The sequence below is a fragment of the Parasteatoda tepidariorum genome, chromosome 2, assembly GCF_982258835.1.
Source record: "Parasteatoda tepidariorum strain Cologne lab strain chromosome 2, Ptep-v5.0, whole genome shotgun sequence".
NCBI classification, from domain to species: domain Eukaryota; kingdom Metazoa; phylum Arthropoda; class Arachnida; order Araneae; family Theridiidae; genus Parasteatoda; species Parasteatoda tepidariorum.
In genome coordinates, this window is record NC_141756.1 from 23,687,606 (window position 1) to 23,711,819 (window position 24,214).

Genomic DNA, 24,214 nt, shown 5'->3' on the forward strand with positions numbered 1-24,214 from the left:
AAAAGGAAAGAAAAATGTTATCAAAATTTAACGGATGATTATTGATAACAATTACATTGTGGATGGGGTAGGAAGTTCTAAAGAAAATTAAATTGTTAAGCTAAAGTTTAACTATGTTAAACCAAAGTTTATAGAAGATCGGTGTTAACAGTCCATGGCAAAAAAAAAGGTTGAAATTAAAATCTATTTAAAAATCTTGTAGTAAATTGATAATCTTAATTACAGACACAAAAGATTGGTTTCAAACAAAGAATAGTAAGGCCAAGATTATGATTTTAATATTTGGATTTGGATATGTGCAAAAATGAGAAATCGTGTTTTGCGATTATTTTTATCGAATCACGTGATAAAATATGTGTTGAAATGACGCACTAAATTATTAAAGTAAAATTATAAACGACATACAAAATTCAGGAGCCTCCAAGGCCTAAAGGTCTCACTGTTTCACAAAATACTCTGTAGCATAGAAGTTGTGGGTTCGAATCCGATCGTAATCTGGGATATAACTCTGCGGTAGGTTTTCTTATTTTACACTGTCTGTTTTTTGACTCAACAAAGACTTTCAATTCGTACTTTGTAAGGAGCTCATAAGTTTGTATAAGTATGTGTATAAATAAATAAAAACACAAACGAAATTTATACGTAATATAGTTGAAAAGCAGACAGGATGTTTAAAAAAACCTTGTGCACGTTTTAATGCTAGCCGATTTAGTTTTGTACATATATTCACGCTTATTCACACGCATAAGTTCACGCTTGTGTGCTCAAAATAAAGTATGGGCTATAAGCCCTTGTAAATTTGAAGAACAAAGAACAGATTGCACAAAAATGCATTAAGGGTTGTGTTAAAATTCGATACCTCTACCTTCACACTTCAGAGCATCTGGAGGAGCGTCTTCATGTTGCCCTTAACCAAACAATTCTGGAATTAACACATATAAGCTCACGAACTGGGTACACATACATGTATACTCTTTTACAAGAGTATATAAGTTAGTTCGATTCAGTCGAATTTTTTTCCAAGTTAATTCAACTAATTAATAGCCTGAATTGCCAAGCCTCTACAATCGCCTGGGAATAGAAATGTTACTTCCAGAACAAAGATACATCCAGGGTTGCAGCTGGACTCGATCCTACTACCTTTATGATTATGCGCGTTCAGCGAAGTAGCTGCCTTAGTGCACCAAACCAAACTTTACAAGAATGCACATATCGCTGATTCAAAACTAAAACGACACCACATCTGCAAGCATAATACGTTTGCAGATGTGTCGTTTTAGTTTTGAATCAGCGATACATAACTTGATAAGCGCTCATATATTGTCACTCATATAGCTGGAAGATTGTCACTCATATAGCTGGAAGCTTGTGTGCTCTTTAAAGTGAATATCAAATTGAATAAATGATAGCACAAATTAGAGATGGACATAACGAAGATACATCCAGGCTTATGGCTAGCTTCCATCCCGTTACCTCTACGATTCAGAGTGTTTTGCGGAGCAGTTTCCTTATTCTACCAAACAGAATGGTTCTGGAATGCACATTAAGTTCACATACTAGGTATACATGTAAACACTTTTGATAACTAAGTTAATTAATCTGAGTAGCTGTGTCTCTTTGATCGCCTAAAAATAAAAGTTCCCGCTGGCATTCAAAGAGTTTCTCTCCTTTTAACACGATTTCAAAGTAGTGTGTGTTTCATATTATGTTTATGTTCTACAAATATTTTAGCGCTCGATTTTTTTTTATTTGTGTTTGCCCATTAGAAACTTAAAAGCAAGACAGAATTTATCTACGAATGCCGAATGCATAAGCTCTATTTTATTCATCTAGTGGGAGGGAATTGATGAGTTAACACTCATCAATTCCAACCCACTAAAATATACCTTTTTTAGACACAGAGATAGCCTGGCTGGAAGGGTTTATTAGTTTATTGGAATCAAATACATCTGCAGGGCTTGTGTTCTCAATTTAGGCTTATAAACATTTGTCAAATAGTGGGATAGGTAGCACAATACAGAGAAAGACAGCGCGGGCATACATCCAGGGCGTCAGCGGGATTCGAACCGGCTACCTCCACGATTTGTACAGCTTTAGGTGGGCAATACCACTCGGTTAGGAAGGCGCTGTGTTTCATTTACGTCACGCTAGAGCTGCAAAATGAGCTATTTGCGAAGGTCTGGCAAGCATCCCTGAGGATTATCCGAAGATAAGCTATCACAATTTTGATCCTCTGCAGAGGGAATGGCATCCCTGCTTCGATAGCCCGATGACCTGCACGCGAAATCGAGCACTTTACGGTAGAACAGTTTAGTGAGGACCAATACCGCACACCCTCTGTCCCTACGCAGACTGATCCAAGTAGTCACCCATCCTCACACTGTCCGCAGTCAGTGATGCTTGACTTCGGTGATCTGCTGGGCACCGTGTCTTAACGACCTCTCCACTGCGGTACAAGACCCCCCTGGCCTAAGTGCGAGGGGTCATGAGCTCGATACCTACCGCCAGAGATTCCCTGTGTATAAAATGATCACAGGTGCACTCTAAATCTGTCGGGGTCAGAAAGCTCTCCAAGTTCCCATAACAAATCAATACTTCTGTGTGTACTGGATCTTAGATTGATTGTGCTCTGGTTCAAGTCAAAATTAGTATTAGCGGATGAATAGATGGTGTGTGAATGCGTCTTTCCTCTAAAACGGAATATGACGTATATGTGTTTTCTCCAGATAATTCTTAGGGATGTTTCCGAGAACGTTGCCGATAGCCAATTGTACAGCTCTAGTGCGATGTAAATAAAAGCATTATACCGTGCCGTTCAAGACACTAAAGATACGAAAGACAAGTATAAATCGACTCTTTAACTACAACTACTTCTGTCATTTTTTAATGCACTGATCTATCGTGTTTTTATTTTCTACGTCCGATCTTCAACTTGTTTGAATTATAAAACCTGATTTATTATGGAAATCAATATCAATTTAAGGTAAGCATATGTTATTAGTTAAAAATTTTAATTATTAGTAGCAAATAATATGTGTTAGTTTTCTTCTATCGCATACTTGTTTTAAAAGCTTTTTGTATGTAAACATATTTTAATAGGGAATAAAAGTGAATAGTACAGATCCACTTATTCACCTCCATCAAATCAAGCAAAGTTGAATTTTAACTTTTTTTTCTGTTTATCTAACCCGTTATAAGGCCATGCAAAGCATACTGACCCCCAACTTCGTTAATTTTTTATTGTCGATGAGTAGCTTTTTTCATGTATGATGCGATCATCTGCTCATAATTTTAGAACATACAAAAAAAATAAACTACTCTCTTTTCATAACGTGGAAAGGTTAGTGTTAGGGCCAGGAAAAAGACTAACGCTGGAGAGCTGTTTTTTCTTGTGTGTTCGTTCACTTTATCGTTCCTTATTGAATTTATTTCTAGTTATAAAAACAGAATTTGTAAATTTCTTTATTTATAAGCACAGAAGAACTTTATTTCATTATGTAAACTTTTGAAATTGAGGAGAGATCAAATTTTGATACAATATAAATCCTAACTTTTGTATCGAAATTTAAAAAAATACAAAAGACTCAAGGGATAAAATCCTCTTTTAGTTTGAAGTGTTTTAGAAATAAAGTTATCGTTATGTGCAAGTATTATTACTTTTTATTGTAAAACATGGCCTATATTCCTAATTTGAAAAATTTGTTTTTTCCAAGTATGGTTAATCCTTTCGCTCATGGGCTGTAATAGCGGGAAAACTCAAAAAAACCAAGTAACATTGATTATGTTATGATAAACATGTTAACAAAATGTTTTTACGCAAAATTATAATTTATATACTTTATAAAGAAAATTATCCTTATTTATAAAATATATTATAATAAAAATATCATCCTTTTAGAAATTAAAAAGCAGATTACCGAAGTCAAGCATCACTGGCTGCGGTCAGTGTGCGGGTGGGTGACCACTTGGATCAGTCTGCGTAGGGACCGAGGGTGTGCGGTATTGGTCCTCGTTAAACTCTTCTACCGTAAAGTGCTAGACTTCGCGCGCAGGTCGTCGGGCTACCGAAGTGGGGGTGCCACCCCCTCTGCTGAGGATCAAAATTGTGATGGCATGTCTTCGGATCATCCTCAGGGATGTTTCCCAGACCGTCGCCAATAGCCCATTGTGCAGGTAAGGTGAGACGTAAATGAACAAATCTTCTGCTTTTGTCAGCCCTTATCTCATTTTTACCGTTTAAGCATTATTCAATGTTATTTTTAATTTGTAACTCAATTTATACTTTAATATCTATCATTCAGTTAATTCTATCAAAAATATTAAATAATTATATTTAACTGTTAAACTGAGATTATTTTAAATATTTTTAACCATACTTTGCATTTGAATGGAAGGCTGCAATGTAGTAAGCTACATTTTTAAATTGTTTTGGAGAGCATTTTGTTAGAGTTTTTTTGGTGAAAGACTTCGATTGTCTGATGAAAACACTGGAAAATTGAAGAAAGCATGAGGAAACAATATCGAAAAAATTTCATCTTGGAAGAAAAGTGTGACTCATTCCTTAGCCTTGCCTCTTCAATTTTTGGGCATACAAGCCTGCAAATGTATGCAATTCCACTAAACCAATAAGCCTCTTTAATTTTGAATTTTAATTAAAGTAGTATGTCATTTTATGAAACATTATGTATTTCATTATTTTTTTCCTCTTCCAGAGATAACCTATGGTTCAATGAGGAAAAGGAAACAATAACTCAGTCGTATATCCCTGCATTTTTAATATATTCTTTTGGAATACATGAAGTTCTAACTCGCAGAGAAGCTTACAGTGCAACAGCTTCTTTCATTGTCGGTGACATCTTGTAGAATAGAGCTGATTTTGGAGCACTTCTAAGAGCTGCACTGGCTTCCGTCTGTGTACTTCTGCAGTACAGTGAAATCAGGAACTGTATGGTACTGAATCGCTTTTTCATTCTATTCTTCATGATGTACGTCAATGGATTCGTATACTACATCGGTTTCATGAGCTGTGGTACAATATATTATTTTGTGTGGGATTATATAATAATGCAAAATAATAATAATGATTATGATATAATGGAACTAATTTTAGAAGCGTTTCAATTAATGAAGATTTATATCTGTTTTTTGTTCCTTGTCTTTAGAACTATATTAGAATTGCTCATTCAATACTGTATAACTAAATGTAGGAATTTTTTCAGAGCCCTTTTTTAAAAAGGATTTTCAAACCTTTGCACAAAGCTATTATTGCTGCATGACATTTTTTAATTATGTAAGTACACTGTACATAAGTGCTCATTAAATTCATTTTATTGATTCGTCGTAGTGTTTCTAAATCTCGTTTCTAAAAACGCACGTTTATATCAAAGTGCACAAAGAGGGTAGTTTTTATCATGGATTTTTATTTTACTCGAATTTACTTTTACAATTTTGTAACTGGATATGTTCGTTGCCCACCAGCTGAGATTGAATTGAATCTTCTGGATCCGTAGCTGAATGTTCTGATCATCATTGGTACACCCGCAACCAAAGTGGCTGAAGAAACTTTATTAGTTAAAGTCCCACAAATCTCCAGGTGAACGAGCATCTTTCTACGGACCCGGAGGTCTCTTGTTCAATCCCAATTGGTGGTCAGTGAACATGGTTTCTCTCGTTTCTTCAGTTAGATAGGATAGTTAATTAAGTTTATGACAATAGAGGGGGGAAATCGTATAAAAAGCACAAGAAAAATGACTTGCTTTAATAACATGCAATAAAAGCTACTACAAAATGTGACGAACTCTAAAGCTCCGAAATGCTTTTCGGTGTACTTTGTTATTAGAACGCAGTGTTCTCAGTGGCTTCTTAGAAACTTAAATAATTTGGCTAACCAGCAGAAAAAAACGTTAGCCAAATAAGAATAATCGTAGCAAGGTAAATCCCCCCTTATTACAAAGTAAATCCCCCCTTGATCCTTATACAATTACCGGCTATGGAAACGACAAAAAGCAGATATACTCCAGAAATCTCGGAATGTCAATAAAGAGAAATGAATTAAACTCTAATGAAACTTAAATATGTGATTCCAGAGGTGGCTGGTCGATTCGAATTTCGCACCCAGCTGGCACTGATCACAGTGCTGATATTAAATATATCATCAGTGGTAGACGGATCTTGGGTTAGAGTCCCCTTGCCGACAGGCTAACCGTGAGATGTTTTCGCGGTTCTTCATGTGACGTAAATGCTAGTTAGTTCCATGGCAAATTTCTCCCAATACTTGATCCAGGCATTCGCTTGTTTTCTGGATTGGGTTCAAAATTACAAAGCTACGGAGTTAAGCATTAGCAGTCGTAAATCCAAACTTTTGTCGGCTGTTCAACGACGGTTATGCAGACTTTTAAAAAAAATATTTTCAGCTCTCGCAATTAAGCGATAATTGCTCGTTTCGTTGCCAAATGAGACATTTTGTCGCGATGTTACGCAATGGCGAGTAACAGTGAGAACTCTGATCAAAAGATAATATTTTATTTTCGGCAAATTCTGCCGGTGGCTTCTATTTTAGGAATAATTCATTTTGAAGAAACGGGAACTGCACGCTTGTAAAATTGTAGCTTTGCTACCCGGTCTAAACAATGTAACATTTGAAGAAGAAGAAATAAAAAATTAGCCCTATCTGTTTTTTTTGTTCTGTTTTTTTATTTTTTTGTTTTTTTTTAAACTGAGAAGAACCTTAAACTGTAATGTCAGAATCACAACAGGTTACATGTAATAGAATATCTTACAACATCAGGTAAGGGATTCTATATTGCTCATTAACATAAGTATGCAAAATAAAAATTATTATTTCTATTGAGGAAAGCTACATTCTTTTTTTTTTTTGTAAGCTCTAGTCAAGTTGAAGAGTCTAGTCAAATAGCTCATTTACTTTTTTAACGGCCGGCACTGAACTTTCTCGTTCCTTGCCTATTCGAAACAGTTGCGTCCCGCAGTGGACTGATCGTTAAGACACAGTTCCCAGCAGATCACCGAAGTCAAGCATCACTGGCTGCGATCAGCGTGCGGGTGGGTGACCCACTTGGATCAGTCTGCGTACGGACCGAGGGTGTGCGGTATTGGTCCTCGTTAAGCTGTTTTATCGTAAAGTGCTCGACTTCGCGTGCAAGTCGTCCAACTGCTGAAGCGGGTGTGCCATCCTCTCTGGGGAGGATCAAAATTGTGATGGCATGTCTTCGGATCATCGTCAGGGATGTTTCCAAAACAGTCGCTAATAGCCCATTGTGCAGCTCTATGCGACGTAAATGGACGAATCAAATCAAATAAAATAGAAACTGTTGCTCATTTAGCTTTACCGGGTGGACACCTGTGAACCTAAGCCACGGAGGTGAGCAACGTTATCCACGTCACACTGCCAAGGATACCCGCTTATAGAGTAAAACACATTCACACATCACACAGCAGAAGACAAATACATAGAAAAACATCAGTGTCCTGAGCGGGATTCAAACCCACAACCAGACACCCTGACCAGCACAAATTACAGAAGAATATCAACTGCTACATCAGTGGTTACAACGGGATACAAACCCTTTACCTACACGCTACAGACGGTCTGGTGAATCAGCGAGTAAGCATAGCAAGGGTAGCCCCTGTATGCGTGCAACAATAAATAAAAGGAAGCCTCCAGGGTAGAGTGGATTCACTGTTTTGAAAAACGCTCTATAACGAGAAGGTAGCTGGTTCGTATCACCGGGATGCATCTTTGTGACTTGGCAAAGGCTTAAAAGCAATATTTAGCACAAAGTCTGCATATGTATTTTTAACAATAAATAAATAAATATGAAAACGCTGCCTTTCTGGCTACCAAGCGCTGCGTGAAGCGTGGAGGTAGCGGGTTCGAATCCCCCTGTTACTTTGAATGTATTCTTGTGCTGCCCTTTTCTGCATTGTGCTATTTGTCTATCTACTTGACAAAAGTTTTTAAAACTTAATTGAGCACCCAAACCAGCAAATGTATATTTTGACAATAAATAAATAAAAAAATGAAATAATACTATAAATAATATAATAATCTAAATAATTTAAATGCATAAAGGTTACTGTAGCTTCCCTGATTCCTTGGGGGCCAACCTGGCCGAGCGGTATCGCCCTCGAAACGCTGTGCAAAGCATTGAGGTTGCGGGTTCGAATCCCGCTGTTACCCTGGATGTATCTTCGCGCTGTCCTTCTCTATATTGTGCTACCTGACCTTCTATTTGACAAAGGTTTATAAGCCTAAATTGAGAGCAAAAACCTGCAAATGTATGTAATCTCAATAAACCAATAAGATTCCTTGATGCAGAACTTATCCATTATAACACGTTAACATTATTCTCCACATTATTCATTTCTAAGTTACAAATATCTATCATAGCTAATAGCTTGTTTTTATTTTTTACTTGTTGCTCATCATGGACTTTGAATCAAGGTATTTATTAATTTTTTGTATTTCAAAGCTTGCATGGAGCATCCACTTAAAAAAAATAATTCTACAAAAAAAAACAGATATTTATAATGCTACTTAAAAAAAAATTATGCATTTCATATGCTGTTAAAAGTATTGTATCTAGGCAAATCAAATTATTTTAATTTTAGTAATATTATAAAAACAAAATTTCTTATTTTCGAAAGAAGCATAGCATTGTTTAAACTAAGAAAAAAATTAGTTAAACTTGATAGCTAGTTTGCAAAGGAGTACTAATTTATGTTTTTGAGGAAATATATAAATCTCACAGAAATGATATCAGTTTTTTTTTAAATAAACGATAGATTAATAGTATAAATAACGTCATTTTATTCTATAAGCTAGTGTATTTGATGCTTCAACTTAATGTCTACTGAATAAAATTTTTACCTTATACAGAGTATCTACCTTGCAGTTTAAGTTTTACTCGTAAAGTCAATTGAAAAAAACTTAAACTTCTTACCTAGTTGAAAAGGTTTTGAATATATTTTTTACACTAGATTACCAGAACAAGGATTTTACGAGAAAGATATAAACTCTTTTGAAAGACTCTAGTGATAAGAAATGTTTTACTATTTAATTTAGTTAAGCTACTGATTTCAGAAAAGTCTTATCTCTGAATGTGAACGTAATGGCTAGTAGTGACTGAAAAAGTGCCATTATTTAAACCACTTAAAAGACAGAGTCCAATTAATACATTGAACAACTTTTGGTACAATTTTATCAGTTAGAGAATAATATTTTGAGATTTTTCTTTTTTAGTGCATTCTGTTTCAAAGCAATTGTCTGTATAAAAATTAATTTTACCCTCATTATTATTCGGACTTTCGAAATACCCTGGAAAATTATAAGAAATGTTAGAAATTGGATTAAGTCACCTTTTTGGTGAGAAATATTGAGTTTAGTATAATTTATTTCATGACCAAAATGGAAAGAAATAACTGTAAAAAAATATCCTACAAAAATTTTTAAAAAAAATGAAGCAATTTTCTTTTCTAATGTAAAATGCAAGAAGCAAATAAAATATGGAGGAAAAGAAGTAAAGTTTAATTAGCTGAATTTTTAATATATTTTGAAATATTCAGGAGTTCACTTTTTTCTAAGTTACATATTTCACGTATTTTCCCTTATATAAAGCTCAGATCTAAGGAGGCTTGTTAAAATTGTAACTCGAGAATTAGTTTGCCACATTTTCATTGAGAGTGTGGCAATATGAAAAAAAATGCAACTTCAAAATGCATATTATTAATTGCGGATCAATGTATTTTCGATATGGACATTCGGCATTTAAATTAATAAATCAAAAACGAAATCAAAGTTATCAACAACTGTTATTTTCAACATTTGAAGTGAATGTTCCACATCGAATTCAATTATTGAAATCTTACACAAAAGCATGAGGAAATACTAACTTGATTTTTTTTCTTTTGAATATTCTGAAGGAAAAAAATTAGAAAATCTTTTACATGTGATGAATTTTGTTGTAAAAAGAAGTAACTTTGGAAAGAATGAAATTTAAAATTGTAGCAAAGTACAAAGAGAAAACTCATTCATTTTCATCAAAATAATCGCTATACTCCTACTACTGAATTTCCTTACTTAATTTTTTCCAAGGTAATATTATTACCTATATTTCTTATGACCATGTGGTTTTCGTGAATTTCCGAATTTATTCCTGTGGCTCTCAGAATCATAAGTTAGTATACCTCTACTTTAAACAATTAAGATTGGCACTGAGTGAGTGAAAATCTAATCATTGGAACAAAGGTTAATGTTCTGTTCTAGAACCCCATTGATCTACTTGTCAATCATCGTTCTAAAGGTTTTGCCTTCTTTAAATAAACGCTGATTCCTCTAAACCGATGTGCAACGATGATTAATTTTTTTCAAACTCCCATTTCTATCCAAATTTGTTTTCACAAATGAATCTAAATTTCCGAAACTTTCTATTGGAAAAACTTTTTTAATGGAACAAAACAAACTATAGAAACCTTCAAAAACATTTGAGTTACGGATAAAGCTTCACTTGTATTAAATCTTTCTCTAATTCTAGTATCTTATTGAGAGTAGTCACTAGAGTAGACGAACCTGCGGTATAAAGAAGGCAACAATCAACTCAATTGTGAGCTCAATTATACTCAATTTGTTTACGTAACCGTAAACGTAGGAGCAAGCTGCTTTGTCTTATTGAAAGAGCAATTAATGTATTTCTGACTCTTGGGCAAGCTAAGCACTCCAGCATTTGCAAATTAAGTCAGAAAATTGCACCTTTCGTTTGACAAGAGAGCACCGCAAGGGTTAGAAGTAAATTTTAGCTCAAAACCTCTCTAATAGATGGCAGCGCCACTCATTCGTGAGGCAACTTCCATGAATTTCACGTAGATTTGAAGGGGAAGGATATATTCTCCAGATCCCTGTACATATGGTACTGCTCAACGATCGACCACAGGACATTCGATTTCAGATTTTACGAGCATGTACTCTGTGTTTCTTTGCGGAGTCGAGGATCAAGCCTCAGTCCCTCTGAACCGGAGTTTGATTCTCTAACCACGTGACCACGACTCCGAAATGTTTCTTCTTGGCCTAATGAGTCATTTCTACCCAATTTCAATCCTTCCTCCAATAATGTTCTGCAAATTTTATTCATCAATGGCCTCCGCTTTTTTCTTCTCCAGTTGATGTTTTTAATGACACTCGCATACCTAAAACACTTGACATAACTTTTCCGACCAACTGTGGTGCTTTTGACTGTTACGTTGGCGATTTTCATCCAATTTACTCTCCATTCAGTTGACTGCATTCTCGACTGTTGTCGACCGATATCTCGTCCATTACGATATTCTTACCATTGAGTCTATTCGACACACAGCTTTTGGAATCCGCTCCAAATTTCAACTTTTTAGAAGTTTATAGTTGAACGGTTAAACTGTCGTTCGTTTAGTGCTCGATTTTTTAATAGATTCAACTCATAATTTTCACGTGAAGACATTATTCTTTATTTAATGTTTTATCAATATTTTAAATATCTATTTCAGAAAATTTAACTGCAATAAAAAAATAAAATCTTAAATAATAATTAAATACAATTTACGATTCGTACTAGCGTACGGAACATTCCTACTGAATATGGTTTAATCATATTGCTTTAATTGCACCAATCAAATTCTCAATTTCGAAATCTATATTTTATATAAAATTTTTATTTTGATAAAAAAAATGGCTAAAAATACTATACGTGCAGAGTTGGAAAATATTTTGTATTGAAGTAATAAGTTAGTTTTCAAAACATTTGAATTCTACACAAAATCGTTTATTTATAACAAAAAGAGAAAGAAAGAATATCTCCACTCTTCTCTTAAATGAAAAACTAAAATTAAATTGGATTTTTGGTGGTGCTGCATTATTATGTACTACATCATAATGTAACATAATTACAGCATCATAATGAATATCTAATGTGCTACATCCTAACATACAGTGCGCAAAAGGAAAATAAACGTACCACCCTAAATAACTTTTGATCTAATAATCAGATCTTCACATACTAGGGATTTATGGCTAGAGGGGATGACCATAAATATAGTTAATTAGTATAAACTCAAGCTACGAAATTGGACACGAAAACTTGTTTTCTCTGAATAATCATGATTAATCATATCTTTAGAGGAATTCTGATTTCTGACCCCAAAAATATCTGGTTGAAGCCCCATTCTCGGAAATATGATCCCAATACTTTGGTGAGGAGAGCGGCTTAAAGATTGGACACTTTAACGTTTTTGCATATTACACCATATTGTGCGAATTTAAAAATATTGGCACACAATTATAAAATACGTTTGTCCTAAGGTATTTCCATGCAAAATTATAAGTTTTGGAAAGTATTTTTCATTTAATTTTTAAAAACAAATGATCAAAAAACTTTTGCATTGTAAGGTATACATTTTTTTACATTTTAAAGAATGTAATTCTGAATAACAATATGCAAAATTTGAGCGACTCAGTAACTTGGAATAGTTACTGAGAAATCTAATTTTGAAAATGTCCTATTTTCTCAAGTCACAAATTTTGCATTTCGCCATTTAAAATTGCGTTCTTTAAAATTATATACCTTACAATTCAAAACTTTTTCCGAAATTATTAAGTAAAATACAAATTAAATAGTAACTAGAAATTATATTTCGCATGGAGTCATCTTTGGATAAGCTACTATTATAATTGTGTGCAAAAAATTTTCGAGTCTCCTAAAAAGTTCTCACACTATGTGGTGCAATAAACAAAATTAAAAGTTTCAAACTTTGGACCGCTCTCCTGGCTAAAATATTGAGACTATATATATCCCACATTGAGGATACATGCTATATTTTTGGGGTCTAAAATCCGAAAAATATGTTTATTCAAAGAAGGCACGCTTTTGTGTCAAATTTCGTAAATTAAACTACCGTCTGAAATAAATAACTAGAATATTTGAGGTCACCACCTCAAACCATTAAGATTGAGTCGTGGAAAGTAAAAATCCGATCATTAAATAAAGTTATTCAGGGTGGTCCGTTTTATATTTTGAGCACTGCATGCAATAATGGTATTACATGAAAATATGCATCATGGTGGTGCTACATTATTTAAATCATCACGATTACTGAAATCTTCAATGTCTTATAGTTTCAGCAATAACATTTGGTGGAGCCATAACTCTGGACTAGTGGAGCATCTGTTTGTGCTCATATTATACGCAATTTTCACATTTTGGATGCGCCACGTGATTCAACGAACTGACTCTTACAGAGCGGCAGCCATTTTCATAATCGTAGACCGCTTGTACAATGGAGGCCAGACCTTCTCATTTTCTGCAATAATACTGTTTTATCTCTGCCTGTATCTCCTGTACGCAAAAATAAACACCAGGAGAACTATCAACAGAACGTACAGGATCAAGTTCTTCTGTCATCAAATACACAGGTTGCTTGTTCGACTGAGAGGAGTTCTAATTCTAGCCTCCATGATGTACGTCAGAGGATTCCTGCAGTTTGTTTATTTCATGACTGGTATTGTTATACTCAAAGCGTATTCAGCATATGTATTTTTATCTATTTCTATAACTGTATCTAATTAGTATTCAATTCATTTCATATTAGCACCAATGCGTCTTTTAATGCTTAAGTTACAAATAAAATGTTCACGTTTTTATAGACTTTCAGATACATGTTTCTGAAAATATATTTTTAAACAATAAGTACATGACAAAAACAGTCTCAATAAACAAGTATATTCCAACCAATGCATTAAATTTTATTTATTCTGATTAATTCATATTTTAGTAATTTCTAATTTGAAAAATCAAGGGAAAAATAGAAGAGACAGTGTATGATTTGCTGCTTTCTGTTTAGAAATTCATATTTTATTATCTCGAAGTTTCGAATTCATTTTCAAAGTTTCTAAACTGATAGCATGGCTAAGTAAAAACAAAAACAAATTTATTAAAAACATGATTTACAGTAAAAACAAGAGAAAATTTGAAGATACATTGAGATGCCCATGTAAATATTTTCTACTTACAAAATGGTCTGATATGCAGCAGATACCATTGATTTATAGTTTCCAATTGAACCGCGGAACTTTTAGACGAATAACAAATGCAACTAATTTAGAAACCTGGAATAAATTTTTAGTTTTCTTATCAAAATGCAGAAAATAACATATTCACATCCTTCCTTCCTTAATGACCAAAAGATTGAACATTTTAACCTCCTTCAATCTTTAATTTTAAAACTGACCAAAATGTAAATCATTTTTGAAATGCCAGTAAAGTACGATATCAAATTTAGTATAATTTGCTTTATTAATTTGCTTTTTTTAGTATATTTTTCTTATTCTAAATAAGTGAACGAGTAGGTGACCACTTTGACCAGCATGCGAAGAGACAAAGGAGTGCAATATCGGTCCTCTCTCAACTGTTCTACCTTAAAGTGCTCGAATTTGCGCTCAGGTCGTCGGGTTACCAAAGCAAAAGAGCCAAAATTATGATGGCAAGTCCTCGGATCGTCCTAAAGGATGTTTCCCAGATTATTACCAATAGCCCATTTTGCAGGTCGAAAGCGGTTTGAATAAAGGCCTACTACTACTATTCTAAATAAAGCAGGGTACATAAACCCGTATCTGACTACTTCAAAAATTAAACCTACAAGTCTAAGCTGTTTTAATTGAGAAAGTGAAAGCATCGTTAATTAAATTTTTAAAATTCTTTTCAAAACTTTTAAAATAAAATTTAAAAAAACTTGACTATTCCGGCAGTTCTCACTGCATGCGAAAAAATTAGCTTTAATGTGCTTGGTGTTGTATTTTATGCTATTTAATGCGCTTATATACCTTCAAACGTTTTACTTCATCATTAACTAACTTAACATAAACTTCACTCTGCAAAACAATCTGATAGATCTAATGTCACGTCTCCGGAATTTTAGGGCCTATATATGCAATGTATGACTTATAAGCCCTTTCAATGTGAAGAACATACAGCACAAGTTAAAAAAGAGCATCTTAAAGATAGATCTAGGATTATGGAGGAGTCGGAACCCAGAACCTTCTCGCTACCCAACGTTTACTGGAACGGTGTGATTGCTCGGGCTGGGAGGCCGAGTGTTTAGTTTTGTACTAGAAAAAAAATTGACTTTGAAACCAAATCCCCCCAAAACAAGATTCCGCAAGATTCCGTGATTGATACCAAGATCCTGTCACTATGTTGAGAAAGTTCTTCCTTACAAGCGAAGCAGTTGTTGTTGTTCATTTACGTCACACTAGAGATGCCCAAAGGGCTGTTTGCGGCGGTAGGAAAACATCCCTGAGGATGATCCGAAGACATGGCACCCCCGCTTCGTTAGCCCGACGACCTGCGCTCGAAGTCTAGAACTTTACGGTAGAACAATTTAACGAGGACCAATACAACACACCCTCGGTCCCTGCACAGATTGATCCAAGTGGTCACCCACCCGCACACTGACAGCAGCCAGTGATGCTTGACTTCGGTGATCTGCTGGGAACCGTGTCTTAACGATCTGTCCAATGCGGGACTACAAGCGAAGCAGAATTAATTAATTTATTTATTAGTAATCATAAATGCAGGTTTGTGTGCTCTTTTACATGCGTACGAAATATAAGCCTTTGTTAAGCAGAAAGACATCACGAATAATATACATTCAGAGTAACGGCGGGATTCGCCCCTCCACGGTACAGAATGTTTGGTGGTTGATTTATTGAGATTATGTGGCTGATTTATTGAGAATTCATTTGCTGACTTGTGTGCTCAATATAGGCTTATAAGTCATTGTCAAGTAGAAAATACAGATAGAACAATTCAGAGAAAGACATCACAAAGAATACATCCAGGGTTACGGCGGGATTCGAACCCGCTACCTCCACGCTTAACAGAGCGTTTGAACCGGCGATACCGCTCGGCCAGGGAGGCCCCGAATGTTTGGTGGGTGATAACTTCCGGCCAGGTAAGTCTCCACGAAATTTTTCACACAGCAAATAACTACTTGGATATCAATAGCAAAAGAGTCCTTTAAACACAGAAGTTAATCTTCCTTGGTAATTCAGTCCTTGGTCCTACTTCAATTAAATTGATATTTATTAATATCCTCGGAAAACGAAATTGTGTTGTTGACACCGATTTTTCTTCACTTATTTACTAACATACAAATACAGGCTCTTCCCACAAGTATTTTTCATTACATAAATTATCGTACAATCTAGTTATATTCAGCCATAGAAATACATTTATAATATTCCATCAGCAGTTCGATCTCGTGACAATAAAACGTGGTGCTTCCTGGCCAACCAGGTTTTGTTGTGCCACTTAACTCTCTTTAGCGTGCAGGCACTGGGTTCGAACCACGCTATGCCGCTATGTCACATGCTTCGTAGCGATGACCAACAACAGCTTGTACTTTTTATTCTTCAACTTGATAATAGCTGTGCATATTTGTATGCTCTGCAACGAGCTTACAAACATGCAGATATATGTGTAGCATAAACAAATGAACAATAGTATGTGCAAAGCCCTCTTCAACACATCTTCGTCTCAAATCTTATCACTAAGCTCATTGATTCTAACGTCCCACAGTAGACAGACTGATCGTAAGAAAGCATTCACACTTCAAGCGATTGCCCTAGACACGCATGCGAATGTTTCGAAACTATATGCAAAACGAATTGTCTGCGCGGGCGTAAATCGCATTGTACAATCTCAGGCAAGTACAATCTCATATGCGAATCATATACAGTGTGAATGCTCCAAAAGACACTGTTGCCAGTAGATCACCGAAGTAAAGCATAACTGGAGTGGATAGTGTGTGGATGGTGACTATTTTGATCTACCTTCGAAGGGACAAAGGGTGTCGGTCTATGTTTAATAGTTCTACGGTAAAGTGTTTGACTTCGCGCGCAAGTGATCGAGCTAGAAAAGCGGAGGAGACACCCCTTCTGCAGAAGATCCAAACAGGGATGGCATGGATCCTCAGGAATGTTTCCCCGAACGTTGCCCACTGCACAGCTCTAGAGCAGCATAAATTAGTTACCACAAGTACTTATTGATCCTAATTCGATTAATTACTTTTATGATAATCATGCATAAGCAATTAGGTTCTTTGATGCTGAGTCACGAACTTACGAATTTGTCCGGGAATGCGAATTTGTGGTGTCTCGCCCCCCTCGGAAATGGTCTTACTTCTGTTGAGTGCTCGTAAATTATTGGTGATCGAAATGGGTTGCAGGAGGTGCGTAGCAGAACTCTACCTAGGGCAACACTAGGAATGCTTTCACTATTCGCATGTGGATAGTCATAGGAGTTGGAAGTACTTTAATTTCTGTCCTGCAGTGGACTGATCGTTAAGACACGGTTCCCAGCAGATCACCGAAGTCAAGCATCACTGTCTGCGGTCAGTGTGCGGATCTGTGACCACTTGGACCAGTCTGCGTAGAGACCGAGGGTGTGCAGTATTGGTCCTCGTTAAACTGTTTTACCGAAAACTCGACTTCGCGTGCAGGTCATCGGACTACCGAAGCGGGGAGGCCATGCCCTCTGCAGAGGATCAAAATTATGACGGCATGTCTTTGGATCCTCCTTAGAGATGTTTCCCAGACCGTCGCCAATAGCCCATTGTGAAGCTCTAATTCCGACGTAAATGAACTACAGAACATTAATTTCTATCTTGGAAAAGCTCAAAATTGCCTTAAACACAGTGCTTAAAGAAAGCATCGTGCAACTTTTAGATAGATATTTGGCAATATGAATGGGGAAAATATTATGGCAGAAGGAAACATTGTAATGCAAGGGGCCTCCCTGTTCGAGCGGTATCGTCCGCCAAACGCTCTGTTAAACGTGGAGGTGGCGGGTTCGAATCCTGCCTTACCCCTGGATGTATTCTTTGTGATGTCCTTCTTTGTATTGTGCTATCTGTTCTTCTACTTGACAAAGGCTTATAAGCCTTAATTGAGCACACGAGCCTGCAAATGTATGTTGTACCAATAAAACAATAAATCGCAATGCAACATTCCCATGCTCTAGATATGGAACCGATCTTCTCCCCAAATGGCGTATTTGAGTGTTTCGATCCCGAATTCATTCATAAGCACTGATCTTTAGTGGCCGCAAACCTGCGACTTCTTTACTGGAAACCACAGTTGTTATTAGATCCTCTATGAAGTTGGTTTTACCTGAATAATAGGCTAGTAAGCGTATAATTGAACAGAACCAACGAGTTGTAATCTCGAAAGTGAAGTTCTTTAGTGACTTCAGGGCGTGAACCTGCTACTTTCTTTGTCGTAGACCAAGACCATTAACCTCTCGTCTCTTCCGGCATGCGGTTATTTTGAAATGGTCAAAACTTGGCAACTAAGACCTGAACTTTCGAAATATTTTCAACTTTTCTTATTTTTAAAACTTTTTTATACGCTTTGAAATGCGTTTAATGTACTAATCTTTAACTTTAGAAAAAAAGTTCGAAGTATTTTATCTTCACTTTTTAATTTTTAGCTCCTTGTTTAGAATGGATTGTTTATTAAGGTAGGCAATTAATTTCAGTAATATTTATAAATATTGAAGACGGTGGTCCCTTAATATTTCATATTTTGAACAGCAAACGTAAATAATTGTGTTACTCTGAATCAAATAAATAAGTGTATATTTGCATTTTTGCTCATTTCTATTTCTCTTTCTGAAATATACTACTGTATAATGAGCCAGAATATCGTGCAAGATTGCTAGACCCACAGTAAACTGTCGATTGTAGTAATATTGGCGATTAAATGAAACTTCATTACCTTGAAATTTAATAAATTGATAAAAGTGTTTGTCCTGAATGTAAACAAATTTCAATGTTGCTCCTTGTTAAATCGTAAATTTGTACAATATTATGATTCATAATGTTGAGATTACAATTCAAAAAGTAAGCTTATTTCTAATATTTGCTTTAATAAGGAAATTATTAAACTAGGTTTCTAAAGTAGCAAACAAATATTTGCGTCCAAGTATAATCCAATTAAGGATTCAATTATACAAAAGGTTATGTTAGAGCCGCTCTTAATACATATTTTTAAAGTCAGGAAGGAGTATTGAAAGCATATGAAAACTGGTTTGATTGTCTTAGGAAACTTTGAGATGTTTCCAATAATTGCTTTTAAACCCTTGTGTTTCTTCCAACAATTAAATCGGTTTCAATTCCGTATTTCCACTTTCCTTGGTAGTGATTTGTTAGATTTTTATAGCCTTTTTCTTACTTAAATTATATTTTTTTTGTTCATTTTTTGGCATGGATTCTAAAAATCTGTCTGATGAGAGGTAATTAAAGAACAGCTTTTATTTTCAATAATCTATAAGCAAAAAATATATAAATGTTTTATCTAAGCCGTTGACTGCGCAATTAGATTCATTCTTTCCTCAAAAAAAAACTTTAGTGACGAAGCATTTGGTTCAGTTACTAATTATCAGTTTTATTAAATCTCATATAAATAGCATTTATAATCTCAGAAATCATATAAAAAATATTATTTTAAATATTATATTAAATTTCAAAATTGCAAAAAGCGACACCTTTAAGCAAAAAAAAAAATTTTTACAAAATTTATATTATGCTGGGAATTTAAAAGATTATATTCATTATTCCATAGCTTTTTCCATTTTTTTATGGAATTAATCAATATCTGCTCTGAACGGCTTAAAAGATCTGAGCCCGGATAGCTCAGGGGATAGAGCTTTCGCCACCCAATGAGGTGACCAGGTTCAAATCCCGGCGATGGCAGGTCGATACGAATCCTCATTCGGCTTGCACCGACCACAGTGCTAACGTGAAATCTCCTCAGTGGTAGACGGATCATGGGTTAGAATCCCCTTGCCATCAGGCTAACCGGGAGAGGTTTTCGTGGTTTTCCTCTCCATGTAACGGAAATACGGGTTAGTTCCATCAAAAAGTCCTCCACGAGGGCAAATTTCACCCCATCCTTAATCCAAGAGTTTCCTTGTCTTCTGGATTGGGTTCAATATTACAACGCTGATTAAGATGAACATTAGAAATCGTAAACACGAAAATTGGGTCTGCTGTTCAACAGCAGTTATAAAATTACAAAATAATTAAAAATTTGCTCTAATTGCAAAGATTTTGACAAATTTTACCGTATGGTTTTCCGCTCTAGTAGAAGATTTTGAAATTGACTGAAATCTAATATAAATCAAGATATGATGGATTTGGACTACAACATTTTACATAATTTAAAATTACATCATGACATCAGTTTTTAAAACTGACCTAATCAGTTTTTAAAATTCAGCTGACCTAGCTATTTTTCCAATTTTTTAATCTAAAATGCAAGTTTGGTTAAGTTACAGAATGTCTTTTGTTTGTTTTACATTTACAAATTTTTTCTTTCTCTTTCGGACATTTAATTTTTCGAAAATTTTAGCTTGTGTATTTTTTAAAGTATTTTTTGTGTCGACATTTTAATTGGTAATTTTATTAGTCACAATCGAGAGTTAGTTCTAACATTTTCATTTATATTTTGAACTCATTTTGAGTGTCTGCGGATACTATTTCTTGTCACTTTGTGTTTGTTCATCTTCTTATTATCCTAATTATGGAATTCATTCTCTGCAATAAGAAACTTGGTTTGTTTATGAAAATGTCTGAATTTTAGTCGTGTTTATCTTCATTAAAAATTTAAAGTTTGAAAACTAGTATTTAATTTATTTTCCAAGTTATTTGTATTAGTTTTAACATTTTCTGACATTTCTAGTTCGTTCACCAGAAGTTTGCACTTGGCTCCACCTCCTCAGACGAAGAATTCATTTCAGCGCGGGAGTAAGAGGAGAAACATCTCCGCTCTTGAAATTGAAACACCCTTAATGAGCACCAAACGCAAACAGTGAATTCTTTTTCAGTCGCTTACTTTGCTTTATCATCTGCTATTATACCTTTCGTTACTCCAGCTAATTAAATCTATTTTGAATTTAAAAACTGCTGTTTTCCCAGCAAAAGGTCTCAAAAAGGACAAACTATTTACTTAAAAGAGAGAAATATTATCAAACTTATGAAATATTTAATGTTAAGAAAATGCACATAAAGATAGTGAAATAAATATTTTTCTCATACGATCGCCAAATAGTAACCATGACAAGGATTGTTCTCATCCTTCTCCCAAAAATAGAGAAATAGTATCGTCAGATACCACGTGATGAAGGCGGAGCCAAGTGCCAACTCCTGGTGAACGAACTATGTTCCATATTTATATATTCCATATTATAACGAACATCCATATTTAATTTATAATTATTTCCATGCCGTAGGGGCATTCAAGCATTAAAAATAAATTTCAATAATTTAATTTAGAAGAAAAAAAGCATTAAAATATTTCAATAACTTATTTATCTTAACCCTAAGCAAAATATTAAAACAAAAATTTTAATTTTACTCATACAATCAATAAATTATATATATACTAAAACACATAAGACAATGAAAAAGATAATTCTCCTAAGCATTTTTTATGACAATCAAAAAAATCAATTTATTGAAAAGAAATTTCTCAAGAAAAAATAATTTTCAATAATAGCAAATAAGTTTTCGAATTGTAAAAATAAACATATCTGTAAAACAATGAAAATAAGATCAATATATAAAAAAATATTATCAAATGAAATATTGATTGCATATAGGTTGATCTCGAACATTGTCGAAGACCTAGTTTTTTTCTTTGACGATTCTTTTTCAATGCAAAACAAAAACTCTATTGTTAACATAGTATCGTTGTGGACTTTTGTTAATTTTTTTTAAAAAATAACTTCCATTTTATCAATTTGCCTTCTTTCTCTTAAAAAAATCACTAAATTAAAAAAGAAAAGTTAAATAATTCATGCCTGGCACCTGATTTTTACGCTGCCGGCTAATCAGAACTTCACAGAGAGTTGGAAAAAAAAGCAGGTTTCAGGCACCAGGCTATACGTAATTATTATTTATAAAAACATATTCACAAAGAGCAAGAATTAAAGTGACGCAAAATCGTTTTGCTCCTCAATAAAAGTTAGAAAAAATTTTGCAAAATAAATTCGTAAAAATATTTCATTTTGAATAAAGGAAATCTTAATAATTATCATTGGTTTATTAAATACGTGGATTGAAAAATAATTCCTTCTCACGGTTCATAATGGGAAAAATATAAAATGTTGATTCATGAATAACTTGAAGCCAAAAATCAATTACAAGACAGGTTGTGAATATTAAAGTGTGAGAAAGAGCGTTTAGTTTAGAACAATAAATTAAGAAAGAGATTTAAATAAAAGAATAACATAAAAAGATTAGTTGAAGCTTATTATGTTACATGTCTATATATATAATAGTGCACTTATCTTTTCTTTCAGTGAAAACATATGGTTGAACTTAGACTCTAGAATAAACAAATACATATTTGCACCATACTTTTATTCAGTTTTCACGTTTGCTTTGCACCACATCATAACTCTTCAAGAAGCAACCCTTGCAACAGCCTCTTTCGTAGTCTACGACATCCTGTAGAATAGAGATCCATCCTGCACATCACTTACAGTAATGCTGGCATCCTTCTGTATGTTTCTCCAGTACAATTCTAAAGGTCAGGATGACATCTTGAGACATTTTCTTGTTCTATTCTTCATGATGTACGTAAAGGGATTCATGGAATGCGTCCTCTGTATTAGCATTATTGCATCGTACATTGCAGCGACGCGAGATTTCATGCATCTTTGTTGGCATTGTGTTCATGAACTATTCGAGTTTGCTGTTCGGCGCCTTTTATTGTGTCACCTAAAAGTGTATAATGACTTGAGATTTGTTTTAAATTTTTAGACTATTCTTTTTAAAAAGATATATTTATTCGTACCGTGCATTTAAATTGCTTGAAACAAATAGTTAATTTTGTACTATTAAAGAGATTTATATGTTTGCTATATGTTTTAAAATTTTTTTCAGTGTTCCCTACTTTATTGCTACCAATTTTGATAAAATTTGTATGTAACAATGAGACTTTAGTCGGCCAAACTTATGTTCTGCTTAATGTAACTGAGAAGATTCTTTTAGCTTTGTGAAAGCTGTTTAGAAGTAGCTACTTTACGGCCATCACGAGAAACACCTCGCAAGGATTTAAGTTCCTAAGTTGTTAGTTTTTTAAATACCTTAAAAAAACATTCCTAAAATAATAATAAAAAGTATTTTTACTTCTACCATTGGAATTTATTTTTAATTTTAATACAATTTGAATAAAACTAGACATAAACTCGAAGCTGGAGTTTTTAAATCGAGCTGTGTCCAGATTTAAAAACTCACCAAAGGGCTGTAAACTATTTTAAAAAGTAAAGTATTCTGATATTAATATTTAATGTAAACTCGAGTCAAAAGAAATAATTTCCAAACGAAATACTACGAAATTTGGCCCCCCTGGATTTAAAAATTAGCAAGAAAAAGTGCATTTTTAAACCAAGGTAATTCAAAGTATAAAAAGTACATTTTTAAAGAATGATCTTTTTTTTTTTTTCATTTTATTCAAGCTTTGTGTTTTGAAGCAAAAGAGAGTAAATAAGTATGTCAAAAATAAGTGGTTCGTGTTCTTTGGAATTATTTTGAAATTAAATCTTTAATGGGAAATATAATAATTACAATTACAGTATTATTAAATAGTATTTTTATAAATTAAAAACTTTACAAATTAAGAGATTTTTAAATTAAAAACTAGTGAAATTTTAATATGTTTAGAAAAAAATAATTAAAGCATCGAATAAAACTAGTTCAAATTTAGTTAACTCTATGAATCCTAGAAAATATTGCATACTTTACACACAAGATGGCAGCACTATTGTTTGTTTTTTTGAAGGAAAATAAAACTATATCTTCCTCCATCAGTGGCGCTATCTATTGAGACTCCTAATTATTTTACTTGATTTACATTTAATGTTTGCTTATTGAATAATTCTGTAAAATATGCTTCAGAAACCAACTCTTATAAATTGAAAATTTTAGCCATTTTATTGCTTTAAAATTTGTCTCTAAAATTATAGACTCACATTTTTAGGAAGATTTATGAAGAATGTAAAAGTAAGAATTTTTTGATTATTAGCGTAAAAAAAATTTTTTTTCATGGAAAATTTTGCATTAATTAAATTATAACGCATATTTTCAATTTATAATAAGAAAATAACCAGCT

The 24,214-nt window shown here is 33.9% G+C and overlaps 3 long non-coding RNA genes across 3 annotated transcripts; all 3 read left to right on the forward strand.

Annotated features, from left to right (window-relative positions):
• The first annotated feature begins 2,646 nt into the window (after positions 1-2,646).
• Positions 2,647-5,334, forward strand: LOC107445227 (uncharacterized). Its single transcript, XR_015431307.1, has 2 exons — positions 2,647-2,983; positions 4,713-5,334. It is a non-coding gene; the product is annotated as an uncharacterized LOC107445227 (long non-coding RNA).
• A 2,799-nt stretch (positions 5,335-8,133) lies between these two features.
• LOC107445230 (uncharacterized) lies at positions 8,134-13,772 on the forward strand. The gene is made up of 2 exons (XR_001584228.3): positions 8,134-8,461; positions 13,157-13,772. It is a non-coding gene; the product is annotated as an uncharacterized LOC107445230 (long non-coding RNA).
• A 4,212-nt stretch (positions 13,773-17,984) lies between these two features.
• Positions 17,985-22,962, forward strand: LOC107445226 (uncharacterized). The gene is made up of 2 exons (XR_001584226.4): positions 17,985-18,557; positions 22,401-22,962. It is a non-coding gene; the product is annotated as an uncharacterized LOC107445226 (long non-coding RNA).
• The last annotated feature ends 1,252 nt before the right edge of the window (positions 22,963-24,214 follow it).